At 42.7% G+C, this 23,920-nt stretch overlaps 1 long non-coding RNA gene across 1 annotated transcript in view; it reads left to right on the top strand.

The window, feature by feature from the left end:
- LOC132574718 (uncharacterized) overlaps nt 1-23,920 on the top strand; it is a 124,374-nt gene that overhangs the window by 73,928 nt on the left and 26,526 nt on the right. Inside the window, exon 2 of the long non-coding RNA XR_009555641.1 lies at nt 5,035-5,174. This is a non-coding gene — a long non-coding RNA (uncharacterized LOC132574718). The remainder of the gene's footprint in view (nt 1-5,034; nt 5,175-23,920) is intronic.

Raw genomic sequence — 23,920 nt, 5'->3', positions numbered from 1 at the left:
GCATACAGAAGGTGTTGGAGGGTTGGTCCCGTGAGTCCGGACCCCGTGCGGATGGCCGGCAACCTATTTCACCTTCCATCCTTAAGGGGCTTCATGCCTCCTGGGCCCTGGTTTGTGGTTCCCCTTACGAGGAGGCTCTTTTTCACAGTGCCACTTTGACGGCCTTCTTTGGAGCTTTTAGGGTATCGGAGCTCGTAACACTTTCCCGCAACGATGTTTCGGCCACGGCCCAGCAGTTTGGGGACGTTTGTTTATTTAGCGACCGCGTGTCGTTCCGGGTCCGCCGTTCGAAGACAGATCAGAAGCAGCATGGCTGCACTGTGACGGTGGGTTCGTGCGCGGAACGCGAGTTATGCCCTGTTGCCGCTATTAGGCATTATATTGAATTGCGTGGGTCATTGGACGGCCCCCTTTTCCGCCACGCCAACGAGGCTCCTCTGACGAAGTACCAGTTTTGGACCATCACAAGCAGGGCTCTGCAGCTTTTGGGCCTTGGGGGGCGCAAATTTGGCACCCATTCATTTAGAATTGGGGCAGCCTCTACTGCTGCAGCACTAGGCTACGGGGGCGAAGACATTCGGCGAGTTGGGCGTTGGAAGTCTGGGGCATACCGTTCCTATAGCCGGCCTTTGCGGTCTTAGGATGTTTTTTCCCATTGACCCAAGCGATTTGTTTCAAGTTGGTTGTTTCACCCCCCTTTCTGCAGTCTAATAGTTTTTTCTTCTAGGTGCTGTGGCTGGTGACCGGAGGAAAAGGATCCTTATATGCGGCCACAGCATTGTTTTTTGGGCGGCGCATCAGGCCCGGAGGACTCCGATCGGTTCGCAGCTGGGCCTGAGCGACAGAGCTGTCATCACCTGGCAGGGCTGTCGTGGTATGAGATGGCCCGGTCTTCTCCCCCTTTTGTTTAGCGACCTAAGTGCCCCCCCCGCAGATTTTGGTAATTCATTTGGGGGAGAACGATTTGGGGCTGATTAAAGGGAGGGCCCTTTCGATCCAGGCCCAGACGGATTTGGCCTTAATAAGCAGAAGGTGGCCGGGTGTCCTTATTTTATGGTCGGCCATGCTGCCGCGCCGCGTTTGGCGCACGGCTTGGGACCCTACTGGATTGGAGCGCGCCCAGATTAAGGCGAACAGGGCCCTGCGCAAAGCCCTTTGTGCGGGTCTTGGGGGTTATGTGCCCCATCCTTCGATTTTATCCGACATCCCGGAATTATATAGGGATGACGGTGTTCATCCGTCTTCGAAGGGCAATGAGCTATTTTTAGCTGACTTACGGCAAGGGCTTCTTGGTGTTTTGTAGTTGGGGTACAGCGGCCTAAGCAGAGGCTTGGCGCTGTCCATGGCAGTTTGTGTTGGGATTATGTTTTGGGGATTGGTGAGCTCCCGTTGCATCGCGCCGTTTTGGTGCACGGCTTCCCTGGGGAACTGCAAGCTGTACGGCCCAAGGTTGCTCCAGGAAGTCTTGGGATCCCGGCATGCTGTGAGTGTCCGCATCCTAGGCTGCTAGGCTGTGGGGATGGCGGAGCTCAGGTGAGGTGATCATGTTGCCGGGCCGGCCGGGTCTGAGCCGTTTAGTTGGCTCATACCCGGGGCTCAGGGGGCTCGCCCAGTTCCAGGTCTAGGAGGTGGTCGCGTTGACCCCTGGCTTTACCTGTTCCCCATGTTTGCCCTTGCCGTTGAGTTTAATAAAGTGGCCCTTCAATCCAATCTTGTGTATGTCTCGTTATTCCGCCTGGGGGGGCAATTGAAAGCAAATCAGCCAGTATCATAATGTCCCTGTATAAATCGATGGTGCGGTCGAATTTGGAGTACTGTGTGCAGTTCTGGTCGCAGCACCTCAAAAAGAGCAACTAGAATGATTAAAGGTCTGGAATACTTTCCCTATGAAGAAAGGTTGAAACGCTTGGGACTCTTTAGCTTGGAGAAACGTCGACTGCGGGGTGACATGATAGAGGTTTACAAGGTAATGCATAGGATGGAGAAAGCAGAGAAAGAAGTACTTTTTCCCCTTTCTCACAATACAAAACTCGTGGGCATTCAATGAAATTGCTGAGCAGACAGGTTAAAAAGGATAAAAGGAAGTACTTCTTCACCCAAAGGGTGATTAACATGTGGAATTCACTGCCACAGGAGGTGGTGGGGGCCACAAGCATAGCCACCTTCAAGAGGGGTTTAGATAAAAATATGCAGCAGAGGTCCATCAGTGGCTATTAGCCACAGTGTGTATGTGTGTGTGTGTGTGTGTATATATATATATATATATATATATAATTTTTTTGCCACTGTGTGGCACAGAGTGTTGGACGGATGGGCCATTGGCCTGATCTAACATGGCTTCTCTTATGTTCTTATAAACATACAACCACGGAAGAGGCAGGTAAAATTGGAGAAGGATCAGATATCTTTCCTCAGATAAAAGCAGATTTGGATACCCAGTTATATGCAAGCCCATCCAACATTCATAGAATCACAGAGTTGGAAAGTACCTCCAGGGTCATCTAGTCCAACCCCCTGCACAATGCAGGAACATCACAAATACCTTCCCCACAAACAAACTGCCCCAGTGACCCCTGGTCCATGGCCAAAAGATGGCAAAAGCTTCCAGGATCCCTTTTCAAACTGGCCTGGGGGAAAATTGCTGTCAATTAGCATTTCCCTGGGCATGTAAGAAATGGTCACAAGAACGAAGCACTGATGCAGCCCTTCCCATTCTCCTCATGATTTGCCTAAGTTCACAGAATCAGCATTGCTGTCAGATGGCTAGCTAGCTTCTGCTTAAAAATCTCCAAGGAAGGAGATCTCACCACCTCAAGAGGAAGCCTGTTCACTGAGGAACCACTCTGTCAGGAAGTTCTTACTAATGTTTAACCGGAAATTCTTTTGATTTAATTTCAACCTGTTGGTCCGACTTTCTGGGACAACAGAAAACAATTCTGCACCATCCTCTATATGACAGCCCTTCAAGTACTTGAAGATAGCCATCACTACATCACATATAAACAGGAATGTGTATATATGTAGAAGTGAAGTGAAACCTCTCACACCTGACCTCAGTGTTTGAAACCATAAGTTTCTTCCAAGTAAGCCTTCTTAATAGTAGCAAAAAATTGCATGGCAGGGTCTGGAAGAAGAATGCTGAAATAAGCTAACTTAGGTTTTTGGGTCCCCCCCCCCCCTACTTGGCAAGTCTTGAGTGGTTTCCACACTGCTGCTGCAGCTACCAATACAGTGCAGCATTAAAAGGGCTTCCTGAGGCAGGTTTCCCTCTTGCCTGAGTCCCTTGGCTACAGCCCCTGCCGTTGCATGCCACCACATTTTTCCAGTTTTTAAAAATTAGCAATTGACTAGTGTTATATCATCATAATGTTAAACATTCTATGTATCATTAGCCCTCATTGTTGCAGATGCATGCCAGTCACCTTGAATCTCTGCAACAAAAGGGGTATATGCATTTTTTAAAAATGTGAATGGGAGGACATGAAAAGGGATAATGGCTGCCATGTTAGTAAGACTAGGAGAATGTAAACTTTCCCATCCATCCAGAACTCATCTGAACTTTTCTGCTATCTTTCCCCAAACTTCCATTACAATTATGTGGTTATGTGTGTTGCAGGTGTGGGAGTACAGCTGGAAACATGTTTCCCACTGAAACCAATGACCAAAGTGATTTAGTCACCTCAAGTATATGACAAAGATTTTTTTAAAAAGAAACAAAAACTGATAAAAATATACTAAGCTCAACTAAATTTATATGCATGTATAATTTCAGTCATGAAAAGTGTTTAGAATAGCTGTATTAAGTTGCATCCTAAAAGCAGGTATGCCAATGTACCTAGCAACAGGTCTAATTTCTATATAGAGTAGCAGTGATCAATGTTAAAAATGTTGCATAATACAAATAGTTACTCTCTTGCACTGGTAGGTCACATCACTGAAAAGAATGAAGACCTGAGAAACAAAGGCCTCCTTGAGAAATAGCCTTCTTCTCTGTAGCAATTAAGGTCTGCCACTTTTCACTGTGGAACTATCTTCTGAATTTTGTGGTTTCATTAGCATCTCTGAACTGTATCTTTTTTAATAATAGGGCACATGGCCTATTATCTATTTTAAATGGAAAATACAGGTGTTGTTCAAACCTTGCTCCCTTTTTCAGTGATCAGTTGAGCTATAGTCCTAAAAGCAGGCTTACACCAGCTCATTTGCCAAGATTCACTATGGTATATAATATTTATATAAATTAAAAACTGTTAATAGCCCAGCACTGTAACTGATTAACCTCTGTATGTTTACAGCTCACTTTAATTGCTTAAAAACGCCATTTGTCAGCTTCATGTTCTATTGACAAGGCTATCGATTTATCCGATTTGGGCTTTGTCTTGTCTCTCGTACATAAAACTCACATATGCAGTTCAAATGGGAAATGACTGTATTGATTTCCTTAACTTGAGCCCAAATGCTAAAGATTTTTGGATAAGCTTTCTCATTACTTAAGCCAAAATCAATAAGGGAGAGCATCTTTTAATGAAAGAGCAGTTTGAGCAACGTACTTCAGAAATGGGGTCCTGTTCATCCTTTGCTTTGTGAATCGATCTCCTCGGTTCCTTAAGTGAGGTCCAATTGGTTGACATTGTGGTTTGTCTTTGTGTGTAAACTTGCAGCTTCAAAAAACGAAGGCGAGCTGTGGAGACAGTCAGAAGGAAGTGGTTTCTGCTACGACAGACCAAGGATGCCCTTCCCACTGAGGTACCACCTTTAAAATTACTGAGATTCAACTGCACTTAAAAGAAAGCGCTGCAAAATTCTGCCATATATTTGTATCTGTTGTTCAGGATGTGATTGATTCTTCAAAATTGTCAAGCTTCTTTTTGCAGTTATCTCATCATGTGCAGTGCGAAATTCCTGAAGTCCTGCAGGTTATATTTTGTGCTACAGTATTCTATTTTTTTACCTTAGACTATATTCATAATAAGCATGAACTGTAAGGTCAGTACAGTAACTTGCTAATTTAATTAGGCTTTCTTTTACCTCCAGCTTCAAGAGCATTTGATTTAATGGCTTCAGAATGAAGAGCTGGACAAGGAGCCGTGTGTGAAAAATGAGGACCTAAAGTCGAAGAGCGGCAGAATGGACTGGGAACATCCTACAAGTTATATGGGGAGGCCAGACGTCAGGTACTGTACTAAGATATCATTAACTGCCCTGGACTACATAAATTAAGCTGATTACGCCTTCACTTAATTAACTGAGAATGACCTATTGATGTATAGGCAGAGTTAGATAGAGACTACATGCTGCTCTGTACTGAATTTATAGGTTTTCAATTAGTTCTACTATTGACTGAGAGTCTGGGGGAAGAAAAACTTTGCTTATGTGCTCAGTGACTCCGTTTTTGAAATGAGCAGGGCATTTCTAGCAGCACTATTCATCCCCTCCCCTTTTGAGACATAGTTTAATTTTATATCCAAAATGTAAAGTGTTATCTCTCCAATGTTTTCTCATTTTATTAATTTTTGCACAGCTGCACAGATTGCAATGTTTAAATTGTATTAACTTGGATTTGAGCAGACCAAGGCTACAGTCCTAAAGATACTTTCCTGGGAGTAAACCCTACTGAATAACATGGGATCTACTTGTGAGTAGACCTGCATAGGTTTGTTCCCTGAGCATGTGTGGCACCAGCAATTCAGCTGTTGGGCTCAGAATAGTAATAATTTCACAAATAGTAATGCTATCCCATGGTCAAAAGAATTTAGTCAAGTGTATTTGTCAGGTATATACTGAAGTTAAAATCCCACAATTTTTTTTCCTTTGAAGAATTTTGTAATATACACAGACTTTAATTTGCATCTTCTTTGAATTCCAAATAATGGGTATAATAAATCTTTTTATTCAAAAACAATAGGACTTAACAAGTAAACTTTAAAAATATTTTGATTTAAAATGTAACAAATGTCAATATTCCAGCTTTCTCATTTTCAAATATTTGCAGCACAGTGTATGATTAGCATAAGTTAATTACTACTTGCAATGAACATACAGAAATGCATTCAGAATCTGTCTATAGCAGCCATAGTCCATTTAGGAGTAGATTTGCATGGAAACAGGTTTCAACATGTTTTCCTTGATGAATGAGGATACACAGAGTTAAATGGGGGTGGAACATATGAATCCTCCACTGATCCAGATGCCAGGACTGTGTTCAAATATCCCTGGTTAGAAAAATATTGGTAATAGTACTTACTAACCGTTTAGAAGGGGAATAGGATGGGTGGGTAGGGTCTTCTTGGCTTCTTCATTCTTACAGATCAGCAGATCAGCACTACAGCTAATTATCTGCTATGTGTGTATAGCAGCAGCTGCTGTCAAATGAATCCCTCAAGAATCATATACAGAAAGCTGACCTGTCTCAGCTAAGATTTGGGCATGGATTGCATACTCAGCAATACCTAATAAAGTAGTAGATTCAAGGTGTGCAAATTACAGTTAAAGATGTCTGTAATGGTAAAACTTTTCTGCAAACCCAGCCACCTAAGCTCCTTCACTCAGTTGGTGAAAATTGTTTCTGCTCAGATTTTCTTAATGGCTGCTCTTGGAGGTGGGGAGGCATGTCTTCTCAAGGACATGCAGAAAGCCCCAGCCTTGCAAAGAATTTCAAGAGCCCTGTAAAGTGGGCCTTCTCCAAAGTGCTTTTGCTAGCTCACAAAGAAGACAATTAGTAATGACTAATTACATACTTTATTTTTATTTATATATGCTTCTGTGGACTGATGTAATGATCTAACCCCCTTTAGGTCAGAAGAAAAGTAGGATATAAATACTTAAAATTGATTTAATTATTTAAATACCTGCAGTATGTGGACCAAGCCATTTCCAGGTGAAGGTGTTAATATGTTTGCCTTGTTTATATAAAGCTGGACATCTCTCCTCTTTATAGAATCTTAGGACTTGCTGTTGACAGAAGATAGCTTCTGGTGTTTTATAGGTAGAAGTTTGAAACATATTTTAGTGCATGGAGAACAATGTAGCCTAGGTGCCATAGCACCATCAAATTCTGGCTAGTGACTAAAGCATATCTATAGCTGGTTGGATTGGGGCAATGAAGTCTTGCAGTCCTTCTTTTGGCAGCACTGTTGGAAGCAGGGGAACAACTGAATAGCTAAATTGTCTTTAAAATGTGAAAAAGTTTTGTGGCAACCTTAAAGGCTAACAAATTTATTGTGGTACAAGCTTATATGAACTAGAGCCAACTTTAGCAGATGGGCTGCAGTCCACCAAAGCTTATGTCACAATAAATCTGTTCATGTTGAAGATGACTTATTTCTGTAGAAGAGTCTAATATGCCTACCCTATTAGAAGTTTAAATATGAGTCACTGTAAACCAATACCCTTCAGCACTTTATTGTTAAGTGGTGAGTACTGGTGTTTTTAAGATGCCAGAAGGTTTGTATAGTTCCAGATGCTGGCTGAATATCTTGATAACTGGTTAGAATTTCATTGAAAGGAGCTAATGGCAGATCTTCTCCTGCTAGCTTGGAATTTCCTTCCAGATTTTGGAATGTTAGTACCCAGCTAATGGTAGGAGGAGGTCTTTTTGAAGAATTAATTTAGAAGACCAAGCTGGAAGCTTACAAGAAATAGTTTGGAAATGCCCATCATTAAAATCATCCACCCAGGACTCTACAAGTTATTTGGGGGCAAGGCTTTCTTTTAAGTGGCCCTAATCTACTATCAGCATTCTGTGCCTCATCAGCCTCTTCCTTTTTGCTTTCTTTTTTTCCTTTGTCATAATTTTTTCTGTATTCCTGATTAGTCTTGTGGATACATTCCTAGACAGACTATCTCCACTCAACATGTTTACAAAACTTCAAAGCAACAATTTGAAGGGCATGAAGAGGAGCATCCAGGAGAAATTTCCTGCAACTTTGATGTCTCTCACTTGCACAGGATCCATTCTATACGCTTCTGAATCTGCACCTTTCAAAATTACCACTCTCATTTTGACAGGCATAGGAGGTTCAGGAGTATATAGAACAGATCCTGTGCAAACTAGAGACACCAAACTCACAGGGGATCTCCAGCTGCCTCTCTTTTACCTGTACTCCAAGTTTGGTAAGTATTATTTATTTGATTTTATTTATAGACTGCATGCAAGGCTCCCTGCATGCAAGACTCAGATCAGTGAACAACATTTCAATAAATGCAAGTCAGATTAAAACAGTTAAAACAAAAAGTTCTATGACTATTCCAGATGCCAATTTATGTTCTTGCTCAGTGGGGGAAAGGGGAGATGAGGGAGGCTAAGCTTAGTGAAAAACTATTGCTGCCTTCAACCATAGGCCTGGTGGAACATTTCTGTTTTACAGGCCCTGTGGTAGGTCCCACAGAACATGGATGCCATTAGGCAGGAAGTTCCACCAGGCCAGCACCAAGACTGAAAAGGCCCTGGCTCTGTTGAGGGCAGCTAGATTTCACTCAGGTCAGGGATCATCAGGAGATTCTTCTCTTCAGAGGGTAAAGCATTTATGGGGTCCAAGTTACAGTATCCCAAGTAAATTGTGCCCTGGAAAGTGCTTTCTGGGGAAATGACAGGTGGGGAACCATTCTACCACCTTACAAGCCTCACAAATTGAACCAAAATTCATGATGGTCCATGGTTCATGAATAGGGTTGCCAAGTCCAATTCAAGAAAAATCTGGGGACTTTGGGGGCGGAGCCAGGAGACATTGGGGGTGCAGCCAGGAACAAGGGTGTGACAAGCATAATTGAACTCCAAGGGAGTTCTAGCCATCACATTTAAAGGGACAGCACACCTTTTTAAATGCCTTTCTTCCATAGGAAATAATTAAGGATAGGGGCACCATATTTTGGGGCTCATAGAATTGGACCCTATGGTCCAATCATTTTGAAACTTGGGGAGTATTTTGGGGAGAGGCACTAGATGCTATACAAAAAATTTGGTGCCTCTACCTCAAAAAATAGCCCCCCCAAGTCCCCAATACCCACAGATCAATTCCCTATTATTCTCTATGGGAATCATTCTCCATAGGGAATAATAGAGTACCCAGTAGACATTTCCCTCCCCCCACGCTTTCTAAAGGGGGGGGGGAAGGGCCTCCAAACCAGGGAATCCCCTGCCCCCTCCCTCTCACACACAAATACTTACTAGATCTTCTTCCTGCAGAACTTTATTTGCTGTGAAAACGAAAGCAAAAGAAAGGGAGGGACCGTTCTCCATGGAACCTATTACTGACCCTTTCCAATGAAGCCCTTCCTATTTCCTGTTTCCTGCACAGCCTTAAAGGCACACATTTTACAAACAGATCAGTTTGCACGTTTCTAAATTTGCAGGAGCTCTACAACTACATGATGACTGTCGGGGTGGGGCTTCCCCCACTGGCCAGCTGGCTGGGGGTGGGGAGAAACCTGTAAAAATGGGGGATCCCCGGCTGGGACCTGGGGATTGGGAAGCCTACACGCATGTTCTTTTCTCTCACTGGCCGAGAGCAAGTGGCACCAAAATTTGTGCCGTTTCTCCCCCCCCCTGCTTCTGGATTTTTGGAGAGCGGGGGAGGAGGCTGCAAATTCTGGGGTCCCCCGCCGGGGGGGGGGGGTTGGGAAGCCTATTCATGAACAGGGCATGTCACACAGGAGGGGACCAGGAAGGGCTTTCTACTGGCTGCCACCACTCTGTTAAGGGTCTGTCTGGGAGCGCCTAGAGCACCCACCCTGTGTCTTCCTTCTTAACAACATCTTTTGTTTTTGTGACTGAAGAGGCATGCAGATCCAGGCAGTTTAACAAGAAATTTATTATAAGTGCTCAAAATGAACAAGCGGGTAATAAAATATTTAGTGCACAGAGAATATAGAAAAACGGTAAAGTTGGTGCAAAGAAATAAAAGCCCTGATGCTACTAGCTAAATTTTCCCCTCTTCTAACCTCAATGGACTCACTGATCCTCCTTTGATGAGGATTCCCTCCTGCTGCCTTCTCTGCTGCAGCCTTTTCCAGGGAGAACACACCCTGTCTGTAGCTTGGCCTTTTATTCTCTCATCTCAGGTCCCACCTTCCTTTGGGCCAGTTTTCCCTCCAAAACTGCTTTGACTGAATCAGAGGGACAGAAGGAATCCTGGAAGATGTAGACCCACTAGTCACTTCTACACAGTCTTCTCTGGAGCCTGTAGGCCTCAATGGCCTAGGATCGTGACAGGGCACATCACAACTCCCAGAACACATTTTCCTGGTTTCTGCCCATCTCTAAATTGGACACAGTCACTTTACTTTTAGAAGGAGTAATGAGAGAGTTTAAAGCTGTTTGAGAGTTTAGATGAAGGTTAGATGAAGTTGGCATTTAATGGCACTTCCTACAACCAACACAGGATGCAGGTTTTTTTTCTCTTTGAGGGCTTGATGTGGAATTAGCCGCTGTATATGGTCTACTTACTTGCTTATAATTAAAAAAAAAATATTACAGATGTCTTTAGCATCCAGTGCATTCTCATCTAAAAAGAATGAAAGCCTGTGTCACTACTAGAATTTGCATGGAAGTGGCACGTGTAGCACAGTTTTTATCAACTGTTACAGCTATGCAGCTAGTTCAACAGAGAGTGGTTAATGCTTCCTGGAATGGAAAGAGGAAACTGCAGTGACATGTTTGTGAGCAGGAAGAAGATGAAACACCCTGCAAAACAGACCTTATTTTAAAAACTATGATGCTTTCTTGGCTTATCAAGAAAATAAAATAGCATAGGTATAAAGTGTAAAAATCCCAGGATAGCCGCTTTAGAATTGAGACCATAAACATCAGTTAAGCACATTTCGAGATGGCTGTTCCTTCATAGCTAGGTTTTTACTCTATCCAAATTCCACTTGTCCTAGACCTACTTGTGAGGTGTCCATTTCTATGATAAATGGTGTAGTAAAATCTAGGCTGTACCAAATTGGTGCACTACACAACCTTAACTATAATGCATTAAAGGCTTATCACACACTGGGGATCTGATTACAGTATTTCTTCTGGTCACCTTTATGAGCCCTGTAAGAGAAGCTTGGGTATACCGAAAAATCTGGCATACACCAAAGAATTTAATAATTTTTTAAACTTCAGTTGTAAGGAGCAGGCATTTCAAGCAGATTCATCTTCCGCTATCTTTGTGCTATCTTATTCTGTATCTCCGTCTACCTGGAAGTTTTGTGTAAGAGCATAATTGAAGACAGGTTATAGTTAAAATTCAGGCATCCTGGTCTCTGTTGTGTTTTCAGACAACATTTACAATGCTATCTGAAAGCCATCAGAATAACTGGGATGGTTTATAATGTGTAACTGATACAAGAGTTTTTTTTTTTTTTTTAAATCCTCAAGAGTAGGACAATAGCACTGACAGCTGGTGTCATTTTTTCTGGGAAGACAGGATGCAGGATAACTTCCTTCCAATAATAAAAGAGCCTAAAGATAACAAGAAAATAATCCATTTAAAGCCTTTTGGGAGCCCGTAAATAAGAACAGTCCTCCTGGATTAGACCAGCATTCCCTCTAGGCCAAAATTGTGCTTCTCACAGTGGCCAATTAGAAGCTGTGGAAAGATCATGAGCAAGGGCACAGAGGCTAAAGCTGACTTTCTTCCCACCCCCAGCAACTGGTATGCTGCATCTGAATATGGAGGTTCAATTTAGCCCTCATGCCTAATAACTATGGATAGAACATTCTCTATGAATTTGTCTAATCTAATTTTAAAGTCACCTGTGCTATGTTTATCTCTGTCTTGAATTTACAGTCTATAAACTTAGATAAATCCCAAGCTGTACTATTTTGGGAAAGTAACTTTAAGAGACAGTAACTAATGTTACTTGGGAACTGCTTTCATATGACAATATGGATAAAATTCTATCCAGTTCTCTGTTTTTTTCAAGCTTGTGGAAGCATTTCATCACTTTGCTAAAGATCCTTCAGCAGCTGTTGCATTCACCTCTGCCCAGAATGAGGTGGGTGGGCTTCCTTGATGATGAACGTAGAACCTAACCAGCAGCTCCTTTAGAACAGTAGAGAGCAGTATTAAAAGAAAGGTTATCCAAACTGCTCTACTTGTGAATTTGTGGAAAGTGGGACATATTCATATTCATATGCATTTAGTACACATGTGTCTTTCAAGCACACATAGGCTACTCATTCATGTCAGAGAGGGAGGCAAATCTACATACAAAGAGCTGCTCCTTCCACCAAAATGAAAATGACAGAGGAACAGTATCATCCTAAGCAGAGTTATTCCTTCTAAGCCCATTGACTGGACTCAGAAGGGCATGGGTGACACTTTTAAACTTATGTGTATGTACTGCACCCTGTGAGTCTTTAGCAAATTGCTGTAGCTGGTGATTAATCACATCCAGGGGTTTTTTTGGTATAAAAAGCCCAACCGGAACTCATTTGCATATTAGGCCACACCCCCTGATGCCAAGCCAGCTGGAACTGTATTCCTATGAGTTCCTGCTAAAAACCCCCACAAACCCTGATCACATCTAAATTTCATTTGACAATTTCATTTATCAAGCAAAGTCCTTGCTGTGGAAAAAAACGAACAATTGAAAAGTATTCCCCCACCCCCTGAATTAGTAATTTACTTTGCTAACCTTAGGTTGCAGAACAGAATATACCCAAACATGTGCCAGACTCAGTCTTTTTTTAGTTTAAGTATTATTCTAAAACATAATTTAGAAGACTTTCAACAAGTGTCAAGGATATTGAGAAGCACACAGACAACACAGAAACGCAATCAGCAGAAGTAATTTAACACTCTATTTAACATTATTTATAATGGATTAAGTATAAATAGATGAAAATAATAAACGGAGGGATGGTAATGCTTTCTTCTGGAGATGTTAGAGCATTGTGCTCCGCTCTTCTGTTGATACAGAGAAGGTAGAAAGTTTAATTTGAATGCTGCTGTGGTTAAGTGTGCTCTGTTTCAGTTTCTAGAGTTGGCTTGGATAGTCTTTGAGCAAGCTGTGGTCTTCCAGCATGAATATATATATGAAATGTAAAGTAGTTCATACACAGAAATGCATTAAACAAACATTTTGTTGTATGCAAGATTTTTCTTACTCCACGTGAAGAGTTCTTCTCTGAACAGAGGGGTGTTATTGCTATAGGGGAAGCCCCCCCCCCCTGAAAAAGAGGGGTTTTTTTTTCATTCTGTCGTGGTATAAATAAAAGGCAGTGAGCCAATGATTTTAAGAAGCATTCAGCTTTCTTAAAGGTCCTACCACGGGTGTTGTTGTTCTTTGCATTTCTCTTTTTGCACAGTCTTCTGGAAGGCATAGGCCCCACACATGAAGGTCAATTATACTGAATCAGACCATTGGACAATCAAGGTTGGTATCATCTACTCTTTTAAATAAAAGAAATAAATACAATGTGTAGTATCTCAAGCTGATAGTAAAATCACTGAAGGAGGATAACATGCAAGGAAAAACAGGTAATTGAACAGGGTAAACATCTTTGAAAATGCTATCTGATACAAAATGCTAGAGTTTGACATGAAATGCTTAACCCCTGTAGGTAATACCAAAGCTTTCTTAAGGTTCCTCTTTGGCTACCTGTACAGTGTGGAAGGGAATAACTGAGGAATGGCTCTGACAGGACAGTAGATAGAATCAAGCAAAACTAAACTTAAATGTCTGAAAAAATACAGCTAACAGTAAGCTCAAGTTTTCCTTTATATATATTAAAAATATATATGACCTGTAGCTATCAAAAACCTTTATGACCATTACTGGCTGTATAAAGAGTATATAAAATAAAATATATGTAGCCTGAAACTGAGCCAGTGGGATGCAGTTGTTTGAGTGTCAGATCTGGACCTGGGAGATCCAGGTTCAAGTCCAAACTCAGCCAAGAAGCTCCCTTGGGTCAGTCAGCATTAACATAATCTATTGCACATTGTTGTGAGGTCAAAAAGAAGAGAGAAAAGAGCTCCCTGAGCTCCTCAGAGGAAGGACGGGTGTATAGATAGCTAATTTTATGTGTAAGAAAAGAATGCTGTTCATTATTAAGCGTGTGACAAAATGTATACTCTTCTGGGAGGTTGTCAAGCAGTGAGTCTCCATTTGGCATTTTAAAAGGTTTTCTTTCCTCTGGGAAGGAGGAAGTTCATCAATGACTTTCTAGGCTCACCTTCATACACATGCTAATGGATAGTGAAGCTCACCCCCTTCTACCTTCCTTGTCCAAGCAGGAAACATAGGTTTGGAGGTGCCAAGTTCTAGACAGGCTGAGGAAGTAGATTCCTGGAGACAACAGAAAAAGCCGCCTTGACCTGGGCTGACGGGTTAAGTGGGAGGGGAGACAGAGATAATAAAATCTCAGTGCAACAGGAAATAAATCTCTTTTCTTTAGGATGCTCAGGCAATAACATGTAAGAAAGAGCCCCCTACTTTTCATACACATGGACAACGTGATCACCAGTATGGTTGCCAGGGTGCCTGGAGTTTTGACTCGCACACATCTGCTCTAAGAAGTGGACTTTGCCCATGGTTTCTAAGGCTTATGTGGATACTATAAGCCTCAGCTTTGCAGCAGCATTCTACATCTCTGGATGGGTATTAGCAGCTTCCAGCTGCTCCTTGTGTGCCCAGTCTTGGCCGCTGCAGTAAAAGAAGCCATGCCACCATGAACTGTACAGACAAACAGTTTCCAGCCTGTTTCCATGAACCAAAGGCTAACACCACCAGAATCCATCTTGTTTTCCTGACTCCATATCCAACAGCTGCTTCAACTTCTGCATAAGACAATCAAGCTTATCTTAGGTGTGGATCCTGCCAGACCACCTAGGCCTTTGTCTAATGGAACTCAAGACAAAGACTGGTGCCAAGAAGAAGACTGATCAAGAGGAAGACCATCTTCAGCCAGAGCCAAGTTCCTTTGTGTAAACCGGGTGTTACCTTAGGTAGCGATTTGGCCATCTATTGTCACCTTTTTAGATAACTTTGGTAAACTCAAGCACACCTCCACCCAGTAATTTCCCCCATTCTTTCCCCCATTTTGGAGCCTCACCCTGGTCCATTGCAACCTGAAAGTCCAACCAGGTACCCCTGGACCAAGCTTGTTCATTGGTCAGTCATGGGCACCCAATTAGGTGCCACCAATTAACTTGCTATTGGCTACTTCAGAAGTCCAGCCCTTATGGTCACTGCAGAGCCTCCCCTTTTCTGAGGTCATGTACCAGCTGACCACCTGTCATCCACCCTGTGCCTCCCATCCCCTAAGGGCTTAAGGTAGTCTATATAACCTGTAACACAGCTCTCCACATGTGTGCTTCTAGCAGTATCCCAATTCCACTGTCTAGATCCATCCGCGATTCTAAGGCCAAGTTTCGGGTCCCCTCTCCCACTTCCTCACTCATCGCCATTGGAGCCTTCCTTGAAGACTATGATCGGTAAATATCACCCTGTTCGTCTACCCATGTGTTTCTCTCTCTCTCTATTTTTCTTAGGACTGTATGAATGATTTTATGAATATTTTATCTTGTATGTAAGCCTATATTTTTCTGGAATAAATTTTAATTGTTTTACTTAATTAGAGTCCCTAATATTTTTTAAGCATTAATTTCTGGATGTGGAATCCTGTATACAAAGGTAAAAGATCCTGATTAAGCCAGGTGCCCACCTTACAATTCCCCATCCTCATTTTGAGGGCATTTTGGCTTACAAACAGGGCACAGGACCGTTAACTCCTGAGGCAGCCGTATTGACCATGTGCCCACCGAGTAGCAAGCTTCAAAGGAAGGGAAATTCTGTAAAGACCTAGAACAGCTAAGCTAAGAGAGCCTATCCTATTTTAACATCAGATAGGGCATGTATAGCAAGAGGGACAGAGGATTTGCATTTTCTACCTATTTCTTTTGTTTTCCTTGCTCAAATCTGGTGCTGTGCTAGAAGTATGCTTGTAAATGTTTTCTTTTTAATAAATACTTTAAACTTTTGATGCCTGGAGTGGTTTTCTGTACCACATAGACCTCCACCATTTTGGACATGCTCTTTTAAATGGGGCTCAAGGGGGGGGGGGGGTTGGCAAGTGATAATTCCTCCAAGGACACCCAAGGCATTAAACTGTCCCTGTGGTAGCCCAGTGTTGGGCAGTGGGAGACACAGAGGCAGAACTAAGAAGGGGACCTGGGAGTCCTGCCCCTCCCAGTAGGAAATTCCTTAAAAGGGGCAAGTGGCAGTGGTGTGTTATCCTAGAGAGAAAGAAAGCCCGTTCAGGGAGTTGGGAACTCTTAGGAAGGCAGGATGGAACAAGGACTGCAGGCCACAGCATACATGTATTGCCACAGCACATTAAGGCATAGCTGTATATCTTAAAGCAGGGGTGGGGAACCTCTGTCCCGAGGGCCGTATGCGGCCCTGGGGGATTGCTGGGCCAAACCGAGCCATGTGGCAGCCTCTCAGAGACCTGGCTGGACAGCAAGGATCATGGGACCCAGCCGCGCTGTGCAGCAGCCTTCCCAGGGCCAGGCAGGGATCACAGGGCCCAGATGTACTGTGCGGCAGCCTCCCTGGGGCCTGGCTGGCTGGCCAGAATTGCTGCAGGGCCTGGAAAAGTTACTGCCACAGTTCAGTTTCCACTTGATTATCCCAGGTGGTTTGGCCTAATATGCTAATGTGTGTGTGACCTAATATGCTAATATTAGGGGATGTGGTCTAATATGCTACTGAGTTCCTGCTGGGCTTTTTCTACAAAAAAACCTCTGGACCTACACATTTGCCTAGGGCAATGCGCCCTGTGTGTGTGCGCGCGCGCCAAATTAGGCTCTCCCCACATGACTTCAAATAGAAAAACAATTATTTGTATTAATTTTGCCGACCTGAATCGTTCTCCCTTGGCGGAGCACTGTTTTTTTAAGTTGATAGTTTTTTATGGCCTGCGAATGCTGTTATAAATATCCATATGTCCCTTGGCAGAAAAAAGGTTCCCCACCCCTGTCTTAAAGGGATCCTTAGAATATAAGTATCCCATAGACAAAGGTCTAATTAATTAAAATATTTATACATCACTCATGGTGAAAGGCAATTCTTACATGACTCACATCATGAGCCAAATCTTGCCACATCATGAGTCAATCTTGCCAAGTATAAAGTTTATTTAATCAGAATTAGCCTATCCCTTGTCCTCACACCAACTTATTCTTCTCATCATTTTAAAATACATAAGTTCCATTTTAAATACATGGACTCAGAGGTGCCCTTTAGTTCACAAAAGAATCTTTCACTGACATAAAGAGTCTTTTGGTGAATAGAATTTTTTTTTCTGTGAGCAGTATGACACCTTTGCATCCAATGGAAGACTCAGAGAGAAGCTTGTCTTTCATCCATGATCACCCCAAAGGGTCTATTGAACCTTGCTGAAAAGCAACATATAATCAATAGGAATGGGCACAAACCAGCTGACAAAAGAAAGTTCTTCAAGAATTTGGGCCAGACTACTAAGCAACATTTGTGAACTGAAGAACCTTCACAAGCTTTTATAAATTTTCAAGCAGTTTGTGCCTCTTCACAAAAAACAGCAGGGTGTGGAGCTGCCTGGGTTAAATGGCTGAGAACCATTTAAACCACTGCTTTTTGCTCCACATGAAAAGTTGTGGTGAGCACTAAAGATGCAGGGTACAGAAAACAGGGATTTAAATGGCTCCCATCCATTTCACATCTGCTTTCTGCTCCCTGTGCCTTTAGTGGTCTGAATGGCAGGGAACTTCTCATTGCTCAGCTGTGTGATTAAAATGATTGGGAGCTGCCAGAAAACAGGGAGTAAAATTAATCAGAGCCATTTAAACCCATACTTTCTACTTCTGGGGGCATTTTGCAGGGACCAGAAAGCAATGGTTTAAATGGGTCCAAGTGATTTAAACCAAACAGCTGTTCATTTTAAATGGTGCCTTGCCTTCTGCTCTCTGCTGAAGGCACTAGGAAACAGAAACCAGGGACTGAAACTTTACATGGCTCACAAATTGATACAAATTGGGTTGGTTCACAAATCAACCTCTCAGTTCCTATGGGTTTGTGGTTCACAGACCAAGCACCTAAACAGAAATAGGCAAGAACCCCAAAATTCCAGTTTGGTTCTAAACTGTTTCTAAACTGAACCCCGAACCCAACAAAAAAAGGCCTGAACCAGCCAGTTTGGATCCCTCTTTCTCCCAGTCATGGCTGGGAGAAAGAGGGGAGATTGCCCAGGGAGGGTTAAATGGCAGGCAGCCATTTTAGCAGTTTGTTTCACTTCCTCTGCTTCAAAGCAGAAGGACGTGAAACAGACCACTGATATGGCTGGTAGCCATTTAAAGTGCAGCAGGTCCACCCATCAGCTGTTAGGTTTAAATGGCTGGCAGCCATTAAATACACCCATTTTGCTCCCCCCAATGAAGCAAGAGGAAGTGAAATGGAGTGCTGAAATGGCTGCCAGCCATTTAAACATAACAACGTGGTGAGTTTATAACAACGTGTTAGGTTTAAATGGCTGTGAGCCATTAAACCCATGTTTTGCTTCCCTCGCCCCCTTCAAGTGGGAGGAAGTGAAATGGAGCACTGAAATGGCTGGCAGCCAATTCAGCCTCACAGTGGGGTGGGTGTGCCTATTTGCTGTAAGTTTGAAATGACTGGAAGCCATTTAAACTTAACAGCATGGTTGGTCTGCTCATCAACTGTTAGGTTTAAATGGCTGGCAGCCATTAAACCCAGCTGTTAGGTTTAAATGGCCTGAACACCCAAACTGAACTGAACAAAAGTTTGGCAAATTACGTACCTATATTATAGTCTGACCCCCAGAACTTCTCTATTTCAAATGAACAGTCTTTTTCTGGCTTTAATGTTTATTTGGAATTTCAACTAATTGATAACAGAACAGAAACACCTTAAAATTTCTCTAGCAACTGTCAGGATCTCAGAAACACCTTAAAATTTCTCTAGCAACTGTCAGGATCTCTGTTTTTGTCTACCTACTGTTTTACAAATTGGAATAGAAAATTATGTCAGGATGTCTCTGCCCTTACTGTATATCCTGTACTGACACTTTGGTATTATGGGCTTCTAGGACAGCCACCTAGCTGTCACTCAACTGGAGGTGCTCAGGCTGTAAATGCCAAGCATCAAGGGTATCCTGGTATTCTAGCTCTCCAGATCAGTATCAGGACTGGTAACTAGGATGCATAGGGCTGCCTCCCATATGTGCAGCCAACCAGGACTGAGCTTTATACTCATTTTTTTAAATCATTCAGGTGAAGAATTACAAAACAGAAAATCCTGAATTGGGAAGAGTTAGATCTGGGATGAATGTCTGTTTATTTGTAAAGTACTCAATATGATTGAATTACGATTCATTGTGGGGTTTTATGAGCAAGTTCACATTGTTCAGGTCGATTGCATTTGCTATACAAAGAATAATCTCTGAAGCTGTTCTGCAGAATGACCAGTGGCCACCACTTCCTAATCATCAGAAGCTACTTAGTTCCATATCTCTAGATTCCAGTCCTGTACCATGAGTATGTTGTGAATGGATATGCTTTACTAAGTTGAGACTGCAGGCACTGTACCACTCAGACGTTTCGTAGGGTGGCTCTGCCTCACTAAATCTCAGCAATTTCCACCTAGTTTTTAATTTATCACAATGAAAACATATCTAATTATTGCTGACTTAAAAGAAAATACTTTATAATTCAATGTAATTACATAGTTTTTGATACTCAGTGTTCCCATAGGTTGGATCCAGATTCCAAACTTACATTTTCTGTAGGTGCAAGGATGTCTGGCTGTGGAGCAAAATTTATCTACCTCCCCTTTTCTGCTACAGCCCAAATGCTCTTCCATCCTGTTTCTGGGGGAGAGGAGGCATGGGGAACATTGTGAGCTTCCAAGGGAGGAGGAAAAATCATGCTCCATGGATGCAAGTAATTGTACCCAGGGAAACAGTCTGTGTCAGAAAAACATAAGACCAAAGTCTATCTAGTCCTCAAAGATTTCAGGTTTTCACGGCTGGTAACATCATTAGGGTTTGTAGAATCTTCGGGGCTCAAGTGCCGTGTTCTACTGGAGAAAGTTTTTCTTCCAGACGTTTCGTTCTCAGCTGCGGAGAACATCCTCAGTGGTGTTGCAGCTGGAGCAGGCACTCTGACCTTCTTGGCTGCTGTGCACTCAATGCAAACTCTACAAACTCTATCTAGTCCATCTAGTTCTGTTTCACTAGGGTTGCCAATCCCCAGGTGAGGGCAGGGGATCCCCCAGTTTGGAGGCCCTCTCAGGGTCATCAGAAAGTGGAGGGGACGGAAATGTCTGCTGGGCACTCCATCATTCTTTATGGAGACTGATTTCCATAGAGTATAATGGAGAATTGATCTGCGGGTATCTGGGGCTCTGGGAGGGCTGTGTTTTGAGATAGAAAAATCAAATTTGCAGCATAGCATCCAATGCCTCTCCTCAAAACACCCTCCAAGTTTCAAAAGGATTGGACCAGGGGATCCAATTCTATGAACCCCCAAAGAAGGTGCCCCCATCATTATTTCTAATGAAGGGAAGGCATCTAAAGGAGTGCGGTCCCTTTAAACGTGATGGCCAGAACTCCCTTTGGAGTTCAATTGTGCTTGTCACAACTTTGCTCCTGGCTCCACCCCCAAAGTCTCCTGGCTCCACCCCCAAGTCCCCAGATATTTCTTGAATTGGATTTGGCAACCCTATGTCTCACACAATGGCCAACCAGCTCCTCTGGAGCAACAGAGCACAGAAGCTGAGGCGTTCCCTTGACATTGCCTCCTGGCTTGAGAATCTTGAGACTGGGGTCCAAATCCTTATGAAGAAATCTACTGTATTTAAGGACTTGGTCTTACAAAGATCCATGGGTGTAAAAAGCCAAAAAAGTAACGTGCCTAAGAGAGCTGGCAGAAAACTGGTAGAGAAACCCATTGCAAATATTGACTTTTGCAGGCCAAAATGTCCAAGAAACACTGTTCCTTGGGGGCTGGGGTCCCAGAAACAGTAGTGGGGTCAAAGGTTTGTGGTAGGAGGAGAAATCAGGCAAAGACTCCCTTTTCCTTTAGCAGAAGTTTCCCACAGTATCCAGTCCAGTATACCACTTAGAAATGAACCTCCTGGAATTCAGAAGACATGGAGAGGATTAAGTTGCACAACAGAACGTTTCTAGTTATGGGAACTCAAGATGTCTTCCTGCAGCATTTCCAAGATGCTTTGATCATTCCAATTAATCTTTTGCCTTGCAAGGAGTTAATCTTTTAAAAAAAATAAAATCAAGATATAATTAAACCTTTAATAGATTTATTTGAAAGATTCAGCAACAGCATATAAAATTCCTGCCTAATTCTTAATAAACAAAAATCACCACTTTCTATTGGAAGAAAAAGAACTCTATCTTTGATATGTTATTTTTGATTCTGCAGTGGATTAAAAAAACAAAAACAAGATTTCTCTCAAACTATACCCTCTTCCCATTCAAATTGGCTTTCATGGGTGAATCGGCTGGAGCTATACTTGATTAATGTATGGATTTAAAGCTTTCTCCTGTGTCAAGCAGGAAGTTGTAGAGCCTACTTACTGAGCAACAATCTTAAGTGCCCAGCTTAGAGAAACCTAGCTGCTGAATGAATCACACAGGGATACAAATTTTGCTCCTTACTGTACTGCCTTGCAGCAGCCTAGTGCTATACTCCATATGGATGGACTGTATATATCCAGCATACAGGAAAGTGTGCTGTGCAACTTTTGCTGGTTTCCCTCTAACACTCAGAACCCCACTTCACTCCCATGCTGTTCTTGGAGGTCCACTGATCCCTCTTCCAGACTAGCTATGGCATAGCATTGCCAGCTCTGGGATGGGAATTTTGGGGGTGGAGCCTGGGGAGAGTGGGGTTTGGGAAGGTTAGCAACCTGGAGGTTGGCAACCATATTATGACAGGATAAGGGGAGTCAGAAAGTTCCCTTCTACAAACACTGCTGGATTTGTATTGCATAAAATTGCTTTGTACATGTGCAGTGACATGTGCATATTCTGTTTTAAAATAGCCCTGCATTTTTTTCATAGTCCTGCAATTTAGATCAGCATTTTTATCCCCTTACTGAAGATGGGAAAGTTGAGGCTGAGAGAAAAGCACCTTGTATAAGAAGAAGAAGATGATGATATTGGATTTATATCCCGCCCTCCACTCCGAAGAGTCTCAGAGCGGCTCACAATCTCCTTTACCTTCCTCCCCCACAACAGACACCCTGTGAGGTGGGTGGGGCTGGAGAGGGCTCTCACAGCAGCTCCCTTTCAAGGACAACCTCTGCCAGAGCTATGGCTGACCCAAAGCCATTCCAGCAGGTGCAAGTGGAGGAGTGGGGAATAAGAGTTCGTACACTTAACCACTACACCAAACTGGCTATAAGACAACTGACCCTTAGTCCTTGGTTGGCCTGATGCCAGAGAAAAGAAACACTCCCTTAGGAGAACGGATTTGGACTAGCAGACTGCCTTGGGATTCAGAGATGGAGCGATGGGTTATATAGGCAGTACAGGGATCCTGTCTCACACAGGAGCTAGTCTGGTTGAGGAGGTTGAACTGGCAAGGATCACAGCTGGGACTGAAGTTTAAATAGCCAAGGAAGCAGTCCTACCAGTTCTATGTAATGTCTCTAGGGCCTCACCCTGCAAAGCCTTTGTTGAGCTCTGACCCTGTGAGGAGCAGCAGCCTTGCAAAAGGAGTATGGGTTTCAAGCCAGGCACTGTTCCTATGCAGGGCTAACTCCTTGCAGGTCTATTGCCTCCAATGTTAGGATTGCCAGTTTCAGGCCTGACCCTATTTGGTTTAGGGACAGCTAAGTGAAGGGTAGGAGATCATCTCACTCTTGCACTTGCTGTCCACTGCATTCCTCCGCTAAGGCCTCTAGAACTAGAGAGTCAGGTTCTGATTGAAAGCCATGGCCCCACAGGGAGTCTCCTGAGCCCTGAGTCTTCATCGGAAGAGGAGCTGGGTTTGGTCCTTCGGTTCCTCCTCATATAATAAGTCTGTTCCAGGGTCTCAATATGGATGAGTCTTGGCACCTGGTGATTTAAGGATTTCTCCAAGTTGCTTTGTCCCTTCTGATATCTGGTGTTGCAGAATGGCTAAGAGACTGATCAATGAAGTCCTTGGTTTGAAGGACTTCCTGACAAGTCACCTATCTTGTAGTCTCATGTATATGAGTTCTCAGGAGGGGCAAATGAACTTGGGGGAAGCAAGACGGGTAACTTTGGTACTAAGCTGAATAATAAATCTGCAATAAAAATAATTTAAATAGTCCCATAAAACAGACTGCATAAAGTAAGAACATTTATTTTCATTGAAGACATGTGCTAATTTTTTTATTGAAAGATACATTAAACATTGATACAGCCAACCTCTGACTAAACCTTCAACATTGTCACCTATCATAGCAGCTGAGGATTTATTACACAATATAAAATTAGGTGTTTTCCAGTAAACAATATTATATGACCTTTGCAGATGGAGAATTGTAACTTTTGTTGTGTAAGGAAAAAAGGAGAATTTACTGAAATATTTTGATGATCATGGGAAAGAATTTCTACTTTTAAAAAATCAAATAATGAAGTATTTTATCTCTGAACAAAAGAGCATTGAAAATATTCTTTCACAAGCAGAACATATATACAAAGTAGGATTTACACATTTTTAAGCAGAACATTGTACTGAACTTTAAATGAAATGTTGTAAAATACAAGGTGGTTTTTTTTTTAAAGCTAGGACTGAGGTGTGCAAATAGATTATTAGGCTAAATGATCCAAAAGTTGGCAATCAGTTTAAAAGTTTTCCATGCTCACTTTCATAAATAAGAGGAAAAACTGTGGATGTTAGATTTAAGACTGGCATTCTCCCTTCTTTCGCACAAAGGAGGT

Source organism: Heteronotia binoei, chromosome 7 (genome assembly GCF_032191835.1).
Source record: "Heteronotia binoei isolate CCM8104 ecotype False Entrance Well chromosome 7, APGP_CSIRO_Hbin_v1, whole genome shotgun sequence".
Taxonomy (NCBI): domain Eukaryota; kingdom Metazoa; phylum Chordata; class Lepidosauria; order Squamata; family Gekkonidae; genus Heteronotia; species Heteronotia binoei.
Note: the sequence above shows the minus strand (reverse complement) of the source record. Positions and strands in the feature narration are given on the sequence as shown.